The sequence below is a fragment of the Buteo buteo genome, chromosome 3 (assembly GCF_964188355.1).
Source record: "Buteo buteo chromosome 3, bButBut1.hap1.1, whole genome shotgun sequence".
Lineage (NCBI taxonomy): Eukaryota > Metazoa > Chordata > Aves > Accipitriformes > Accipitridae > Buteo > Buteo buteo.
Window position 1 is genome coordinate 67,684,480 of NC_134173.1, and position 18,285 is coordinate 67,702,764.

Here is an 18,285-nt window from a genome sequence, read left to right on the forward strand (position 1 = left end):
CTCACATGACTGGGTTGTAATGAACATGCTGAAGTGGCAAAACAGCCCTTTCCTTAAAACAAAAAACACAGGCACAGAAAACACCCTTTGTTTTTTAAAATGAGTCCATTTGCACTTGGGACTCTAATGGTAAAAATCTAACAGGTGGAACTCCTTCTTTCTTCCCCCCTGCCCCTCTCTTATTTTGTAACTAATTAGCAGTGAGTCTCTCAACTTTTTTCATGTGACTATTAATCATTCGGGGGCTCTCCGTAGCGGGGCATGCTTTGCTCACTGCTGGTTTCCATCAGTTCACATTGACTTGTTCTTGCTGCCCTTGGAGAGGAGCCGTCGGCTCAGGGGGCTGCTCTCCGCCTCGAGGCTGATGCCTTGTTTGCTCAGAGCTGGACACGTGCTCAGCGCATAGTTTTTTTTTTTTCATGTGGGTGATTGAACCCTTGTTGTGTACGAGTAACAGAGTTATTCCTCATCAACGGATAGGGAGGATGAATGTGTTTTTCAAGGGGTGGGGAGGATACTTGTGTTTTTCAAGTGCTGGCCCGTGACTTGCAAAATCTGGATGTTCTTCAGGGCTTTGTTGCCAACCTACTGCATGACCTTCAGTGAGTTCTTTAGGGCAAAACCTAAACGGTTGGTGTCAGGCAGTACTCATAGGCAGTCTGCAAGGAAGACCCTCTGATTTGAGGGGGAAGCAGAAGGCTGCTGAGAGCCTGGAGTGCAGTGAGCTGGAGCTGGAGGTATGATGTTCATAGCAGGCAGAGTGCTTAGCCTTAACGACCTGGTACATTTTAAGGGTAGAGGCCAAGGAACTGTAAAATTGACTTTTCAGGCATGTCTCCTGTGCGCAAGAGTTTGAACTTCATCTGCACCCCAAACTGGGAAGCCCTGAGATAGTATCTTCTCCTTACATCCAGAGGTGGAAGGTGCTGAGGATCCTCCATACCATGAAGGAAGATGCTTAAAATGAGCATTAATCACCTGTCAGTTGTCATTTAGCAGTAATCATTTATCAGTTGTCCCAGCCCTTATAACCTGACTAGAAAAGCCCATATGTTTATGTAAAAACATAATGTGTGCAAGACGGTGGTGACTGAGCTCTCCCATAGCCCTTGGGTCCTACTGCCATCCTGCTGGGCTTGAAGGCAGATGATGGGACTGATGGGAGCGGTGTGGTGTATGTGAGGTGGGGGGAGAAATAAAAGGAAGAAAACAAGAAAATTATGGTTTTGCTCATTGGACGGTGAGGACCGCTGGGCTCGTCTCCCAGGAGAAGTGAGCAAAGTACATGTTGACACATCCGTGGTAGAGCTGGGACAAAAAGCCCTGCTGGTGCTCCAGGCACAGCATGGCAAGGGGCTGGGTCTATGGGGCAAGTCTCATTTCTCTGGTGGCAGAGATTTATCTCTGTTTGCATGCTCGTATTTTACAGGCAATTGGTTTATAGAGAAAACCGTTAGCTCAAGGATTTTAGGCCGGTGTTCTTGCAGTAGAGAAACAGGTTTTACAGGCGTTTTGAGTGTCATTTAGTCATCAAAGTGGCTGAGGCTTGCTGTGTAATTTGTGGGATGTGAGTTATTTTGGGGGATTCGAGTCCTTTTCCAAAATGTTTTCATCAGCTCGGGGGTTTGGGTCAGACATTCTCCGGCTTCAGTTCATTTAATGGGGGGGAGGTTAGGAATAAATATTTCATTTCCTAACTCTCTCCATCACTGGAAAAAAACTAGAAGCAAGGGCAAGGTGATTCAGAGTTCTTTTTCCATGAATTAACAGACTTCAACTGCAACTCCGTTTGCCAGCCTATCTACAGAATTCCAGTTGCCTCGTACTGACTTGGCCTGGGTTTTGTAGTTAACAACCCCAAAACATTGCAAAGACACAGTATTTTCATGGGTTACGGTATCGTCCATTCCCACTGGTGGCATTGTGGTCCAGGTTATCTTAGGTTGTAGTAAGGCTGCATCTTTACTGCAGAGAAGGCAATTTTTGTTGTTTTCCCTAGGGAGGAAGAAGTTTTGATTCAAAGCAGGTTTTGTACTCGAGGTGATTTAAACATGATCAAAGTCAGTGGAATTTTATTTAAAATAAACACGTGATTCTCCTAATCAACCCTTTAAAGAGAGCATCTGGGCAAAAAATGATGGTGTTTTGTACATCTAATTATTCACTTAATTTTTTTTAATATCTGATGGTGTTTCTGTTGTTTGAGGATAGATAGGACTTTATTGACACAATTAATGAAACAAATGATTATCACACCTTTTATTTAACCCTGTGCTATTTGATCTATTTGCTTGCACTTTCATTACTCCTTTGCTTGGTTACATTATACAATGATATCACCTTCCTGTGCTGCTGCAGCTAAAACAAAGCGAAAAAAAAATCCCCTTTTGGCTCTCAGCTGCTCTCTGCTGTTTTTATTACAGATGAACTAGAAAGCAGTGTTGGGCGAAGAGCTATTTGAGTTTCCTTTCAGTGCTTGCTAGGCATTATTTCCGGGCCTGGCAATTGCCTGTGTTTGTGCAACAGTTTTCATATCTTAAAATAACAAACAAAAATCCCAGCAACTCTATTCCCAGCACAATTAGTAAAATCAGAAAACAAAAAAACCCCAAACAAACAAACCAACCAAACCCCCCCCAGATTATGATGGTTTTATACACATCAAATACTAGAATCTTTATGACTAATTCCCTGAGTATTTTGAGCCACTTTGCTGGGATGTGTTTATTTTCTTTGAATATAGAGGTGGAAAGCATGGCTCTGCCTGACAGGAGGTCAAAGAGGGTTGTTGTACTCAGGAGTTGTGTGTTTCTGAGATGTCGGGGGTAGGAACCTGCTGATGGATTGGAGTGGGTTAGACCTTGGCACGGACTCCCGACGGTGGATGGACATTCTCCTCTGAAATCAGGAGGGCAGGTGGTCCTGCTGACCTGCCGCCTTACAACCCTTTCCATCCTTCTCTTCCCTGGTGGAGAAAACACCTCATTGGGTTTAGAATGGGTGAGAAAAAGGGAGAGGGGAGGAAAACTGTCTCCTTTCCTCTGACAAAAAAAAAAAAAAATAGAAAGAGGGTTTTGGAAGGATCTGTTGGTTAGATGAGAACTTTATTTCAATCACTGGCTTGTTGTCCTCCTCCTCTCACATCACCTGGCACCTCTGAGGCATCTGAAGGTGGTGGCCGCATGGTGTGCCTATGCTCAGTGTGACATTCATTTAAATAAACCACGCAAATTGGAAAAAAAAAAAGAAAAAAGGAAAAAAAACCCCTAAAAACTTCATACTGTGCAAAAATAAATCAAAAGACATGAGTTTGCATGGGAAGAAGCCTCATCCAACGTAGTGAGAGCTGTCGTGTAACGGCCTGTCCCTTTCCTCTCTCTGAAGGTCCCAGCCCCACGCTGCCTACCGGTCCGGAGTAACGTTTGGAGGAGCCCGGCAGCATGGTCCTTTCACTAGCTCCCAAGGATTTTTAGGATCATGGGATGTATGGACCCCGAAAACCCTCTGGAGAACGTTGGCTGCGGATAAAAGCATCTGGAAGTTCTTACCATCTTTTTACCCTGTTTTTTCCTGAGTCACCTTGTGTCATTTGGGAAGGAAGCCTCTCTGTCCTGAGGATTATAACAAACTGGTCACTTACTGGAATACCTCCCCTTGCATTTTCTCAAGATGGAGCCGTTGCTTTACACAGCAGAAGGATATTTTTTCTTCTCCCAGAGCTTTTCTAGTGCAGCAGCGCTCATGTCCAGCAGGTATGTAGATGGTTTTCTTATTCACTAGCCAATTTGGTTTCATGATCTTTAGGAGTTCAACCATTTTTTTTTTTCCTTACTAGCTTCTGCTAGAGGTAAGATCTTCCGAACTCCTTGGTGCCATGCTCTGAAGGTGGCTTTTCCTCATTAGGACACAGACCCAATTTGAGAGGCTGGTTTGTGTGGAGCGGTGGGCTCAGCTTCTCCTGAAGGTTTTGATGCCCAACCTGAGCCTTGCATCTGAGGAGGGGGATGGAGGTGCTCGTATCTGCTGCTCCTTATTCCTCCTCCTGGATAGCCCCGGACTCTTGGGCAGCTGCCCGCTGTGTTTGTAACCCACAGCCGGCACCAGCTGCCTGTGGATCAGCTTATCGGGCTTCGTTGTCTGGTTTCAAAGGACATGACACGAGTGTTTAATCCATTTTTCCTCTTCTTAATTTAACAGTATTTCTGCTGAAGAATGTCATTTTGAGGATGACTTATCCTGTAAAAAAGGAGATGGCTTTGCATTTTAAAACTAAAACCGTTCCCATTCAATATAGACATGGATAACTCAATAGCTGTAGTGATAACAACCAAATTTGCATTTTTATAGTCATTTACAATGAATTAGATGTTTTTGTGAAGGTGGCAAGATTTTTTTCCATTTTCTGTAATACCAGAACCGGATCATTGTGTTAGTCTCTGTGGGTATCAACTTGCTGCAAAAATCATCCTTTTTGGCAGTTGTGCTGGTTTGGGTTGAATCCGCTCATGTGTGCTGGCGAACAGATCGCTCCTTCTATGGGGCAGAGAAAAGTTAGCTCTTTGAATTTAGCTTATTTATTTTTACTATACAAAGAGGAGGTGCTGAAGGGAAGGGGCTGAAAATGCTTTGCTGTACATTTATTCTGCATTCCCATCAGCATTTGTGAGGCATTAAAAGTTTCATCTTCTTGCTTCGTAAGCGCGATTTCGCATCAGATTAAAGGAAGGAAATGGGGGGGGTAGAGCGTGTGCGGGGGGGGGGGGGGGAAACAAAATCGGTTGCCTCGCTCTTGAATTTGTGACCCGTAGGCCAAATGGAGATGGTAGACAGAGATTGAGGATAAAAAAGTTCTTTAATTAGCAGGAAAGTCAAGTGCTTGCTGTGCCTGTAAGAGAGGCTAGAATTAACCACGGGGATTTGGACACGGTGGGTGAAAAGCAGCGGTGTGCCAGGTTGGTGGGGATGGTCAGTGGTCAACCCCCGGGCAACGTAGGTATGTGCCAGGAGAGGACCTTCTCCAGGAGGACTGCCTGGAGGCTCAGCCCAGCAGCATCCGCAAGATCCCACCTCTCGGGGAGGATGGAGACCTCCGGCATCGCTTGCGGGGGCTGTGTGCCCTGCACTGCTGCAGAAGCATCCCCTGGGACTGGGATGTTCAGCGTTCCACTTCCCCCTGCTGAACTGTGCTCCTGCTTTGCTCGCTTGGCATGTTGTAGTCCGGCTCAAATGTCGTAGAAAAAGCGCTGAAAAATGATTGTATTTCTTCTGCGTGATGCCTCTTCTGTACATCTGAAGGCCTTCTCTGATAGCCAGGAGGGAGAAGAAGGGCAGTTAGGAAATCAGTATTCTGCAGCTGACTCCTCCAGTGACTCCATCTGTACCTCAGGTGAAGTCAGCAAATAATTTTATTTGTTCGCTTGGGTCCGCATGTGAAAGGTGATAATGTTATGTATAGTGGTATTTAAGTTTTCTCTTTTCCCCTTGCTTTCTGTCCTTCAGCACACAGGAACAATTTACCAAACCCAAATAAACGTTGCTGAGATTCACCTGGGCTCACCAAGCCAAACTCCACTCTTGTTTGCTGGTTTGCAGCTCAGGTTTGGTACGTCGCTGTGTGTTGGGCAGCAGAGCTGGAATTGTCCACTGAGATGCCCCCGGCTGGGCTTTCCTATACAGCTTGGGCATCCCGGGATCTCACTGTCTTCCCAGCCCTGCTGGGCCTTCTGCTGGTGGAGCCAGAGGGAAGCACGCTGCCAGTCTGTGCAGGATCTGGCCCTGGGTGAGCAGACCGGCGGGTACTGCCGTAGAACAGCCCCAGCGAGAGCTTTGCTCAGAGCCTTCTGATCCAGTGCACCAAATTAAGAAATGACTAAAAATCCAGCGTTTGGCTGTGTCTTTGGCTGGGGTCTCAGCCTTTCATTCGGAGATAAGGGTTTTGCTTCCTTAACCTGAATTAACTTTCACGTGTGGGCAAGCCCCACTGTTTGGGTTGATCAGGAAAGTTGTTCAGCCCATTTTTCTGTCTCAGGAATACAGAACACAGCTTTCCCATCACCGAAATTCCTGGTGTTTTGTAACCAGCTCCTAACAACTTCTAAGGCACCTAAGAAAGAAGGATCACTGGCCGCATGAGCTTTTTGTCTACAATTAAAGCAAACACCATTGATAGCTAAAATCCTTTTTTTTTTTGCACCCAGCTGTTTGATAAAGTCATTGCAAAGTAGATCTCGGCTTGTTCCTGTAAGATGTGAAAATGTCCTTTGTCAGCAGTGCATTGCAGTGGAATGAGCTTTATCTTCTGAATGTAACTAGGAGCTTGGGCTTTCCTCCTTGCAGTCAAAGAAAAACCTAATTAGAACCCTGAACACCTCTAGAAGACTTGGAGCATAGGTGCAAAATGTGTTTATTGGTCTCCTCCTAGCCCTTGTTGCTCAACCTTTTAGGAAGAGCATCTCTATAATTTGATGCAAGGGAGTTCCGTGGGTTTCTCCTTGTTTAGAGAGCCAGAAGAGGTATAATCACCGCTTGTACACAGATTTCTTCATGGATCATGAGTATGAGAAGAGGCGTTGGCTACAGTTGTGGAGTACAAGTAGTGCTCAAGGTCACCCCAGAAAATGGGGTGTCATTTGCTCTGCTCCAGTCATGCAGTCGCTTTGGTGCTTCTGGAGATGCCTGTTTGGAGACCGAACAAAACCTGCCCATTACCTGGGTAACCTAGAGCAGCCCCAAGGGTGCTTGCTCTCTGCGTTGCGTGGCTCTGCGCCGACACCGAGCAAGGAGAAGAGCCGTGGTAGGTGTACCCCGAATCTTGCGTTCTGCATTGCCCTTTGCAAAGGGAGTCACATAAAACCTTGCAGGCACCTGAGAGCCTGTCGGTACCTGGGGGTGGCCCAAGAATTAGAGCTTGGCGAAGAACTATGTTTCAGTTGCAAATTTACAGTTGTCTTTTACGGGGAAGGAAAGTCATCTCGGGTTTTGTTCAGAGCCCGAGTCTCATCCTGCACAGACGTGGGGCAGCTTCAAAGGGAGTGAAATTTAAGGGCTTTCCCCTCGGCCAGCACGAGCATCTGGGCTGGGGGGCTGCCAGGTGCATCCCTGGGTTAAAAGTTAACCCAGTTAAAAGATGAACTCTATCAGCATTTAAAATGTATGCTGGTAAAATAGCAAAGCCTTTCAGGCTTTTCAGTCAGGGTGCAGAGCGTTGGGTCAAAATGTCCTTTGGGGGGTAGGTCTATGAAGAGATGCATGTTATTAATTAAAAAAAAACAAAACAAAAGAAAAACCCAAAAAGCTTCAGTTTGGCTGCTTGTGAGGGTAATGCATTTGGATGTGTGTTTCAAAAGCACACAACTGGTTATAAAAATCATGGATGGGCTAAGTCAGTATTAATGATGGTTGGATGACAGTGAAAAGCAGCCCTGGCACATTGCAGGGATGTTCTTGTCATGACTAACCCCTCTCACTCTCACCCGAGAGGAATTTTTTAGTGCCCAGCACAGACAAGCACTGAAATTGCAGGTTTGCAGAAGTTTTCAAATCTCTCCCCAGCTGGAAGCAAATAAAGGAATTACAAGTATTTATTGGTTTAAGGGGGAAAAAAATAACCTCAAAGCTATAAAATAAATTTGACAATGAAGCTTTTTTTAGGGAGTCTTTACTTTCTTTATGGTTTTGTGAGTCAAATGTATCGAAGCCTGGCAAAGGAAGAGGATTTAATCTACAGAGGCTGTCTCTTGCTTGATGGTTTCCTGCTTCTAAAATTACTCCCAATTCTCTGGAATTGGGCTGAAACTAGTTTCAGCTTTCGGTTTGTGGGCAACCTACCTTACCACTTCAGCAGGCCGGATTTGCAAGGGCTGGGGGCAGCAAATGCAAGTAAGTGCTTTTAAAGATTCGTATCTTGGCTGCCAAAAGTCCATTTGCCGCTTTTAAAATATTTACAGCTGAATCTTTGGATTTGCTTCTTCCTCTGCTTGGCGAAAATGCCGAAGCCACTGATGCTGAAATTTTGCTTCGATCTTTCTTTCCCTGTCCTGCCTGGGGGGGGTTGGAGGAGTGTGCCCAGGGCGAGGGATGCTGATAGACCTGTGCTCATCCTGCTGCTGTTGACCCAGGACCGTGGTTTGGAGGATGCTGGCTTTTGGTCGCCAGGCAGTGGCGAGAGCCAATCCGAGCAAAGCAAATTAATTGTGGATCCCAGTTCTTAGGTTGTGCTAAAACCTTCAACCCCTTTTGCAGCATGCATTTTTGCTCCTTAGGGTCTGTCCCTCTCTTGGGGCGCTCGCTAACAGCATCTCAGCACGTGCCGTTTGTGCCCGAACTTCGTGCCCTCATTGCAGGGCATCTAACTGGGGATACACAAGGCCATATTTCTATATATTTCTATAAGTAAATAAATACTTATATATTTTTAAAGGTCTGGAATAATATTTTAAAGGTCTGGAATAATCTTGCTAGTATGTGTTGAATGGTCCTCTATTTATCGCTTCAAGATGTTGCTCGGCACTTACTTTCAGAATAAAGATCTTAAAGTGTGATCTTTGCTGTTTCCATGAGCGCCTGCATCTGGAGGTGCTGACTTACTATGTGCAGTAAATACTTAGCTGTCTGCTGACTTACTGTGTTGCTTCAGGTTGCAAAGAAGCAGTGAACTATCACAAGACGTATCACTGCTAAAGCCAGCAAAGCAAGAGTATCTGCTCGGCTCCCGAATCCTTTGCATTGCTTTGAGAGGCTCTGCAGAGCTGAAGGTGTTGACAGGCTGTTTTCTTGGGCTCCCATCTGCTGAGCAGCATTATGTGGATTAATATTGAGGAACTCGTGGTGAATTTTGTCTCATGCCACGAAAATGTAAAGCCTCCAAAGCTGGCTGGCATCCCAAGTCTGCGAGAGGCCCTTGGAGGGGCCGTTGGTGAAGGTGGCAGGATTTGCACCGTCCCAAAGCCGTGAACGGGACATGATCTGAAGAGTTCGTAATTAAGTTTTAATCATCTCCAAGCTGGTCTGGTTGCTGATTTCAGCCAGCAGAAAAACTGCCAGGCAGGAATGGCTGCCACGGGGCCAGCCTGCCACCAAGGGAGGGCATCTGCCCAGTCTTCTGGTCCTGCGGCATAGAGCCCAGTTCAGATATACAAAATACTGGTTTGGGCAGTTTTTTATTCTGAGGGTGTTTCTCGAGCTGGAAGCAAATCTCGCACCCATCCTGTTTTTTCCCTGGCAATGTTTTGGGGATCCTGTGGTTTTGCCAGCTCTGCTTTTGCAGGAAACCATCCATCATTGCGCCGCCTCCTTTTTACCTTTGCAGTGTCAAAGTCAGGAGGTCAAATTAGAAACCTGAGGCTCCAGCAGCAAAAAGGGGACCTGAGCATGTGCTCTGCTGCTGTGCAATAAAAGATGTATATATTTTTATGTAGGTTATCGTAGATAAGTTTGGGGAAGAGGCACAGATGCATCCCAGCCCTGGTACTTCTGGAAGGTGGACCCCTGCCCACCGTCCAGCTGGGAGCTCTGGCTTTAGCCCGGGCTCAACACTCCAGTTTGCCTGGCCAAAGGGGAGCACTGGGGGCATTCACGAGGGTGCTGAGCGATGCTGGGACCCCCGTGCTGCCCTGGCTCCCTGCGGGCTACGGGGGCTTTTGTCGCCTTTTGGCTTGGCCACCTCCACAGCGTGGATGTGCCCTCCCGCCAGCTGGCAGCATCCTTGTGGCAAATGGATGCTGAAGTGCCATCGCCCTCCCCGCTGGCATCATCACTTGGTTTTTATTAAGCTTTTTGCAAGGAGCAGCTCTTTCTGCTGGGGTCCCTGTGCAGTTTTATCCAGGGCTGCATTTACATCAGCATCAGGTGGTTTTCATTTGACCTTTGCCCCGCTTAAAAATTAAATACCAAGGTATTAGGAAGAGAAGTAATCTCCAGATAAGCATTTTTTCACTGCTCTTCTGTAATTCACGGAGGAGCTGGGCTTGTCCTGCCTGTGGATGACTAAGGAGGAAATTCTTTTTTGGTTAGGATAATGCTGAAAGTTCACTGGAATTTTTTTTATCATGGCTTTATCACTTCCTCCCTTCGAATTCCTAACTCTTACTGTGCAAGGCAGGAAAAAAATAATAGTGACCACAAGTTATGGAATTTGCCTTCTGTGGAAAAGATGCTGAACAGCTAAACAGTGCTCTCGGGTTAGCCATGGTTTGCATGGGGGATTTGCTCCATATAAACAGGCTGGGGAAGAGTCATGAATATTCTAGCAGCTACCGTCTTTCAAATGTGGGGTTTTTTTTGCTGTTGGAGTTAATTAATGCTCATATCTCTTGAATATAGGTGAGTGTAAGCCCGCACATTGTACAGATGGGGAGGAGGTTTGGATTTATCACAGGTCTGAGAGATGGCAGGGTCAAAGTCAAGTTTATGTGTAAAAGAGTTTCTGGTTCATCTTGTTAATCTCCATACCTCCCTTTTTTTATAGAAGGGATCTGGATTTGTGTCTCTAGAGAACACAGATGGAGTTTGGCCAGAGAGACCCTGCCTTTCGGTTAAACACGTGTTTATTCTCGGAGTGTTTGCTTCCCAGTGGTGTTACGGTGATTGCACTGTCGATCCTTCTGCAAATGCTTGACAGTGCTGCTGAAAAGCTTTGACACTGCAAAGCATTGTTTACTTGTGAAAGTATTATTATATTTTCAATATCTATTATTCATCTCTTGTGCTAAAAGTGACATTATATCATAAAATTGCTCTTAGATTTCAGAGCTTTGAGGAAAAGCTGTTTTTTGTCCCTGGCTCCCTGTGACAGTGCTGGGAAGTGCTTCACCCTTTGTATCTCTGTAGTCCCCTTTTATGAATTGTGAGTGACAGGAGGAAAATATAAAAGAGCACAGAGGAGCTGGTTTTGATGTTCATAAAAGGCTTTGATAAAAGATGCAGCATGTAGACTTGATATTATTTCCTATTTTTAACTTCTTAAGAGCAGAAAGCACTCAGATCCAATATTTATGTAAAAGGGGAAAGAGGGGGGGCTGTATTTCTTCTTTTTTTTTCTTCTTTATTTTTCCTTTTTAGGACCAGGTGAAATAAAATAGAAAAGTGTCTCTCTTCTGTGCCCCAGTAAAATTTTGCTTTCTTCCATGGAGCATCTATGTCTCCCATGAAGCATCAGTAAAGCCAACCCCATGGTGCTCAACGGTGTGGATGATGCTGGAGGAGACCAGCTGTGGTTTCGAAGGCTCCTTGGTCGTAGGCTTGTGTCTTCAATCTCCCGGTCATGGCTGGCTCCAGTGGACACACAGCTGCTTTGATGTGCGTGGTGAGACGTGCGCTTCGAATAACGGGTCCCACCTCCGAGACCTGGAGACATAAAACACGGGAAAGCCAGGGCAGCTCCTCTCCTTTCTCTAAAAGTCAGATCACAGTAAAGGCATCTCTGTAATAAGTAGCTTTACTTGCTCCACAGAGATTAGAGGCCGTGTGCAGGCTGGGTAATTGGGGTTTTACTGATGAAAGTGCTCGTCATTATTTCCAGCTTCCATGTTGCAGTCTCCCCTTCAATCTCATCTGCAAGCATGGCTTGCTTGTGGTGGACCTGTGTACTCATGCATATTCATGTGCATGTACATATGAGCACATCCATAAAACTTCATCAGGTGCTTTCCTGTGTGTGTGCATAGGGATAGAAAATGTGTGTGAGGAGGCATGTGGGTAGTGTGTGCACGCATGGCGTTGGCACAGCCATTTGCACGGGTGGGTTCTTCATCCATGCAAGGGCCTTCATGCTGGATATTGAGATTCCCGATGACGGCGGCGTGCAAACCTGACCTTGAGATCCATCCTCTTGCTCGACCCCGCATTTTCCATTTTATTGGGGCGAAATGCCTTTGAAACACTCTGTGCAGAGGTGAACGGGTCCTGTTATCTCCCGGAGAACACCAAGACAGAGCAATGCTGCTGAGTCCTACCTTGCTTCAGTGCTGATAAAGAGTTTATCTCGATGGGATGAGCACAACGATAGCTGTCCATGAGGGTTCTGAGTTCTTCAGCAACATGCACTCATCCAAGAGGCCGTTCAAATCATGTGCTGGGTTTGAAGTAGCTGAACTTGGGCAAAGACATCCCAACCTCTCACCTATCTGAGGTGAATAAGCACCTTCTGTTCAGTTCCTCACGCAGGAACTTTTGTGTGAAACCATAAAAACAAAGGGAATTACCAGCCTTGGGTGGTGATTGAAAGATGCTGAGAAGTGTGTTTGGTTGGATGGTGTTTCCCCGCCTCTGATGTTCCTCTGGCAGCTTGCAAAGCTGGACGCTGAACATCTACAGGGTGAGATGCTCCTTTGGGATGTGTTGGCATAGCACTATGCCTGCTTGATAGCCTTGCCTTGTGTGTATCTTCATGGTGGTGAGTCCCCAGTTATACCCCAAGTGAAGGACTCCAGGAGTGTTTAACTGGGCCCACATGTGACTTTATGGGATGAATAAATTGAAATCACCATGTCTGAAGCACAGTCTGATTTTTTTTCTTGGCCCACCCGTGACACCGTGTAACACCACGTGCAAGAAGGTGCTGTCATCCTCTGCCGCCTGACTTGTTGGACTTGGCTAGCTTATAGCAGAAGCGTGTTGGCACATACAGGTGTCCTTTCAACTTCTGACAGGTTGTCCCGTTAGCCAAAAAATTTGGGTGTCCTCAGTTGTTCTGTAAGGTATGGGAGGACTTTGGAGTGGGCACTATGGTAAATTGGAAAAGCTGTTGCTGACTCCAGGAGAGACAGAAGGGACAGGTCAGGGTAGGACTTGCTGAGCCGGAGCAGCGCCGCGCTGTGCCCCACCTGCGGCAGGTTGGTTGTACGGACTTGGACACTCGGAGCTGTTTGCACCCTGCCTTGGTGCGTGCTGCGGAGCAGCTCAAGTGCTTCGGTTGCATTTCCAGAAGCAATCTAGCCGCCTCGCTGCGAGTTGGGGAGGAGCGGGCTTTGGAGCATGCCAGGGGCTGCCCAAAACCTGGGGCTCTGTGGCATTGAGCAGAGCTGTGCCAAAGCATCTGATGAGAGGTGGACCTTGGCTGGCAGGAGCTGGGGTTCCTCTTCTTTTGAAAGAAGCTGGGAAAGGTGCCGCAAAACAACCGCCGGAGAAAGTGTCCAGATGAAAGGTCTGGTAAGCATCAGGGTCCCCTCCACCGTGTTTTCAGACTCTTCTGTAATCAGTTGTCATTTCAGGATCTGGGCAAATTGGACCTCAGCGAGTATGGATTGAAACTTAAACAAACAGTGACTCTTCTATAAATATTTAGCTCGCACTGTTTAGGAGCTGTTGGGAGCAGGAGGCAAAATAAATTTAAAGTTCATGACTGTCTAAAAAAGCTATTGGAAGATGGCACTCGGTCACCAGATTGGCTGGCACATAGGTTTTGAATAGCTATTCCTCCTCTTTCTTTTTTCCTGAAGAAAAGGATGTGTTTAAGCATCCTTTGCAGAGACACGAGGTTGCACTCTTCCAGTGTTTACACGGCTGCCTTGGGGATTCAAGTCAATGCGAAGGTCTTCTTCAGTTTGGCTGGTTGAGCTGGCTGCCCAAGAGGAGCCATGGTCTGGAGTAAATGGATGATGTTCCCTGGCCCTGTGCATCTTTCTTTGCAAATTTGGACTGGTCATCTGAAGTACGTACATCTGTATGGAAGAGGGGGACATGTCTCTGAGTGTGTGCTTTTACCTGGCCACCTCGATACCAGGACAGCGGCTCGTGCCCGGGCTGGCTGGGCTGGCTGCTGACCAAGGAGCTGCGGTCCCTGGCGGGGCTTGTGTAGACAGCTCTGAATCTTGGGCTGTCACATTGTTCCTGCTCTTGCAAAAGCCTCGATAGCGAGGAAGACCTATCCCTGTCAGCCTTTTTTTGCCTCTCAAATATGAAGATAATATCCTTTTTTTTACTTTGCAGGGCTCTTGCAAGAATGGGAAAGAATGAAATGTGCTGATAAGAAATGGTATCAGTAGCTGAGACGGGCAGAGGCACACGTGCTTTGAATAAGCAGGGAACTTCACCATTCACGAGAGTCTGGGTTTATTGATTAAAAAGAAGAAAAAAGATAAATCATTGATTATTTTCTTTCTCCCTCCCCTTGCTCTTCTAATACAAACTGCTTGCAGTTGGACTAGATCATGGTTGTAGGTCCCTTCCAACTGAACTATTTTCTCCTCTCCTCTCCTCTCCTCTCCTCTCCTCTTTTCTAACAATAAACCCAAAATATTTAGCATGCCCTGTGAGATGCTTTGCAACTGCTCGCGCCACCCTTGCCCCTGGTTGCAGCGTCGTGGGGCTTTCTGTACCTGGGTGCTCGGCGTACCCTCTCCCTGTGGTCGACTGCTTTGCCTGGAAGATTAATGGCAGAGGAGCAAATGCGGGGGAAGGATGGGTAAGAAAAAGATAAATTCCTTGTTTGCTAGCTCATTGAAACCACTTTTGGGGTTTGAGAGAAAATGTCAGTTTGAGTTGGAGGTGGTGGCAAGCTTGATGGTTTTTCTCTTTCAATAGTTTCTTTTAGTGCCCTTCCTAATTTAAAAGGAGGGGTTTAAATTATTAATGTTTTACCTCTGAAGCAGAGGGATTCCAAAGCCTTTGGCAAATCCCTGCTAAAGCATCTAATGTAGAAAAGAGCCTCATGCTTTCTCCCAACTCTGTCTTTGACAGAAGCCCCTCCTTGTGTCCACGAGAAGCACTAAATCTGTGGAGGTGGACAAAGAGCTTGATTTATGTAGAAGGTAATTTTCTCCCATGGTGTTTGGCCAGAAAACATAAAGAAGATAATTATTTTTATTTTTTGGCATAGCCTTTGGAGATCTCTGTGTTTTTGCTGGTTGCTGAAGCAACACTCTACCATGGGTGCATGCCAGCGCTCGGTTTGGGATGCTTGGGTGCTGCCTGTGAGGGATGGGTGCCCTTACCTGGTCATTTTGGCCCTAATCCCTGCAGTATCCTGGAGGTGAGAGGCAGCTGAGGCTTCAGATATTGATCCTCACCAAAGCTGTAGTTAGAGCTCAAGCCTCCCGTTAGATTTATGACATGTTTGCCCACTAAACGTCCCCATTCACTTTGGGTATTTGTCCTGATTTTGTACCAAATCTCCTTCTTGCTACTTGAACTGAAGAATAAAGTATTATAACTTTGGCTTGGGGCAGCTGTCCAAGGGATATATTGGGATACACTTGGCCTTTGAAAAGAAGGACTTTAGTCTCCAGCCCTGTCAGTCCCTCTGGCTCCTGGAAGTTTTCCTTCCAAATGCTTACTTCAAACCTCAGAGAAGAAGTTTGTGTTTTTTCAGAGCTATGATTAATACCGTTTTTACGCTTCGTTGCAAAATGCCGCACAATGAATGAGACCAGCAGGGTGGTGGTTTATGGGTGAGAGGAAAAAAAAAAATCGTCAAACAAGCGCTTTCAGACGCTGTTTTGGAAGAGTGATGTGTGTGTGTGTGTTATATAATCTCCTGCAAACTGTGGGGTTGCGTTCCTATTAAAAGGAAGGGGGAAAAAAAAAAGGCTTAAACCTCATCTATGGAAAGAATGTCAGAAATAGTTGAGAAGTTGAATAATTACAGTCTCTTTTGCACCAGGTCAGTGAAAGCTAATTTAATGTGCAGGATTGCAATGCAGTATGTCTTTACAGTTACAGAATCACAGGATGGTTGAAGCTGGAAGGGTCAACCTCTGGAGCTCATCTGGGCCAACCTCCCAGCCCAAGCAGGGCTACCTACAGCTGGTTGCCCAGGACCACGTCCAGATGGCTTTGGAATATGTCCATGGATGGGGACTCCACAACCTCCCTGGGCAAGCTGTGCCAGCGCTTGGTCACCCTCACAGTAAAATTAGACATATTGCGTTGTTTTTCAGCAAGTCGGTTGTAGGTTCCTGCTCGTTCCTGGTTGCAGTTTGGAAAGTTTGGGGCGGGTGGGTGTGTGGTTTTGCGTTGGAGTTGGCTTGAGCATGGGGAGGACGTGGGTCTACAGCTGAACCCTGTGGCTCAGGCTCGGCAATGCTTGGTTGAGGCTTTGGAGCCGGTTGGGCTTGGTGTGAGGTGCCAAAAATGGTCCCCTCGCCCGTGTGCCAGGAGGCTTGCTGCATGATGGTGGGGTCTCTGAGAGCTTGTGGTCCCTCTGGTTTGGTTTTGAGGCTCTGTCTGTAGCTGTGCCTCCAGCTAGCTCTGCTGGCTTTTGCTTCCCTTCTGTTGACACTGTGTGCTTATTCGCAGTCAGCGAGACACTTTGCCACAGCAATCTGGGACTCATTTATCAGCACAAAATGAGGCTAATTACACCTTTGAAGTGCTCGTCATCAGCAGAGCTGCAGCATCAGGTGCTTCTCCAGAAAGCCCCGTCTTGGTGGCAGACCCCAGGGAAAGGAGGCTGAGGGGTTTACTGTGCCCAATGTGTCCCCGTCTTGGGGACACAGAGGATGCTAGTGCACGTGGGAGGCCACCTAAACTCCTGTGGGGACAGGGGGGTCAGCACAGATTTGCTTCCTGATGCCTTCACGTGCATCCCTCACACGTGGAAAACAAAGGCAAATCCTAGGACTACGCTCGGGGTCTGGTTCTTCTGCTTGGTCTCTAGTGTTTCCCCCTCTCCTCCCTCTATGGAAAACAGTAGCCCTTGTTTGTTGTCCTGGGTGCATTTTTTTTTTCTCGAAGCCACGTTCTTTTTGTGCCGTTTCGGTTGCTGATAAGTGATGGGAATGGCAGCAATGAGATGATGGCTCCCAGTGAACGCTCCCGCTGTCCACAGACGCATCCCATCAGTATGTTCAGCCCTCGTGCCAGTGACAGGGGTGTTTTCTCATTAAAAATAGACCACAGACAATGCCACTTCCTGAGGACTGTGATTTATCATTTAATAACAAGTGGTTACTCATTTCCTTCGGAAAACTTTCTGGAAGTGTTTTTTTGCTTTCTCCTCTTGCTTCCTTTTTTTTTAATTTCCTTCAAAGCCCTGCATTACCCTTCAGAGCCACTGCGTCTGTTAAATGAAGTGTTCCCTTTTCAAGTGGAAATCATATTTATGATTTAAAGATCATGAAAAAACAAGTCTTAACCCTTTGGGTGTGAGCTTTTCTTTGTAAACTCCTGAAGCCCTGAAGTCCAAGCTCAGCCAAGGGAAACAGCAACAGAGAGACAGCTGGGTAGGTGAGACTTGAAGAAAAACGGTGATGCTGATCCTGAATGTGGAATGGATGATCTGCTTGATCTGACTTTAAAGAAAGTTTCAAGCAACTGCAGAACTTGTAACGTCTGAGTTGCCAGCTCTTAACTGCGATACCTCCTGGTGTAGCAAGTTCTCCTGAAGGATGGAGGGCTTGTAGAACTACTAGGCAAACTCATACCAAGTCTGGTATTTTAGTGACTTTACCAAAAAAAGTGCTGAAAGCAGTCGAGTAGTTCTTGAGGAAATCCCGACAGCTCGATAAACAAACTCGGGAAATGTGCTGAAGATGAAATCATCATAAGTGGGTACTTCAGGCACTAAAAGAAATTTTTCACTGTTGGATCAGGAAGGCATTTTGAGGGTCAGTAGCAGATTAGATGGTAGACTGCAGAGGATACAGAAGGTAAAATGCACCCAGAGACGCTGCAGGTACTTTAGGTGATAGCATCTTCTCTTACAGTTGTCTTAATGAGCTGCAGGAGTGGTTTGAAGACAAGAAATTCAATAAAGACAAGTGCAAAACACTTTCCTTGGAAATTGGATGTACGTACCCAAAATGAGCAGTAACAGGTTCACTGCAGAAAGGGATCCAGGAGCTGCAGTGAATCACAAGCTGGTTGTGAATCCACAGTCAGATGGTGTTACAAGAAAGGCAGATCTTGAATAACCCACAGAAGAACGGCAAAGGTAATAGTTCAATCTCAGTTGTCATATAAAACCTTGTTTGAAATAACAGCGTCCAGTCTTACTTAGCCCTTCTATTTTTAATATGAAAGCAGGCGGCTTCAGAAGGTGAAGCTTCTGTTTGGGAAACTTTACTTAGGAGGAATAGCTGGAAGATTTGCGTATGTTAAACCTAGGGAAAAAAAAACCCCAAACAACCCACGGGTGTCAGGCCATGGTTTGATAGGATGCTGCCTTCGGCAGTAATTTTGGAGCCAGGTATCTCTGCTCTCCTGGTGCTGGCTCTACTGCGGCTCATCGTGTGGTCAGTTGTGTAGCCACAACCTATATGTCCACACCGTAAGCTGGGACAAGGAGCTGTTGTTAGTATAGAAAAAGCTGAAAAGTCTCCCCAGAATTATTTTGAAGTATGGCTGCAC

At 46.4% G+C, this 18,285-nt stretch overlaps 1 long non-coding RNA gene across 1 annotated transcript in view; it reads left to right on the forward strand.

The window, feature by feature from the left end:
• The window catches only part of LOC142029544 (uncharacterized), a 106,310-nt gene that overhangs the window by 37,766 nt on the left and 50,259 nt on the right, over positions 1–18,285 (forward strand). The window contains exon 2 of the long non-coding RNA XR_012649952.1: positions 3,385–3,752. This is a non-coding gene — a long non-coding RNA (uncharacterized LOC142029544). The remainder of the gene's footprint in view (positions 1–3,384; positions 3,753–18,285) is intronic.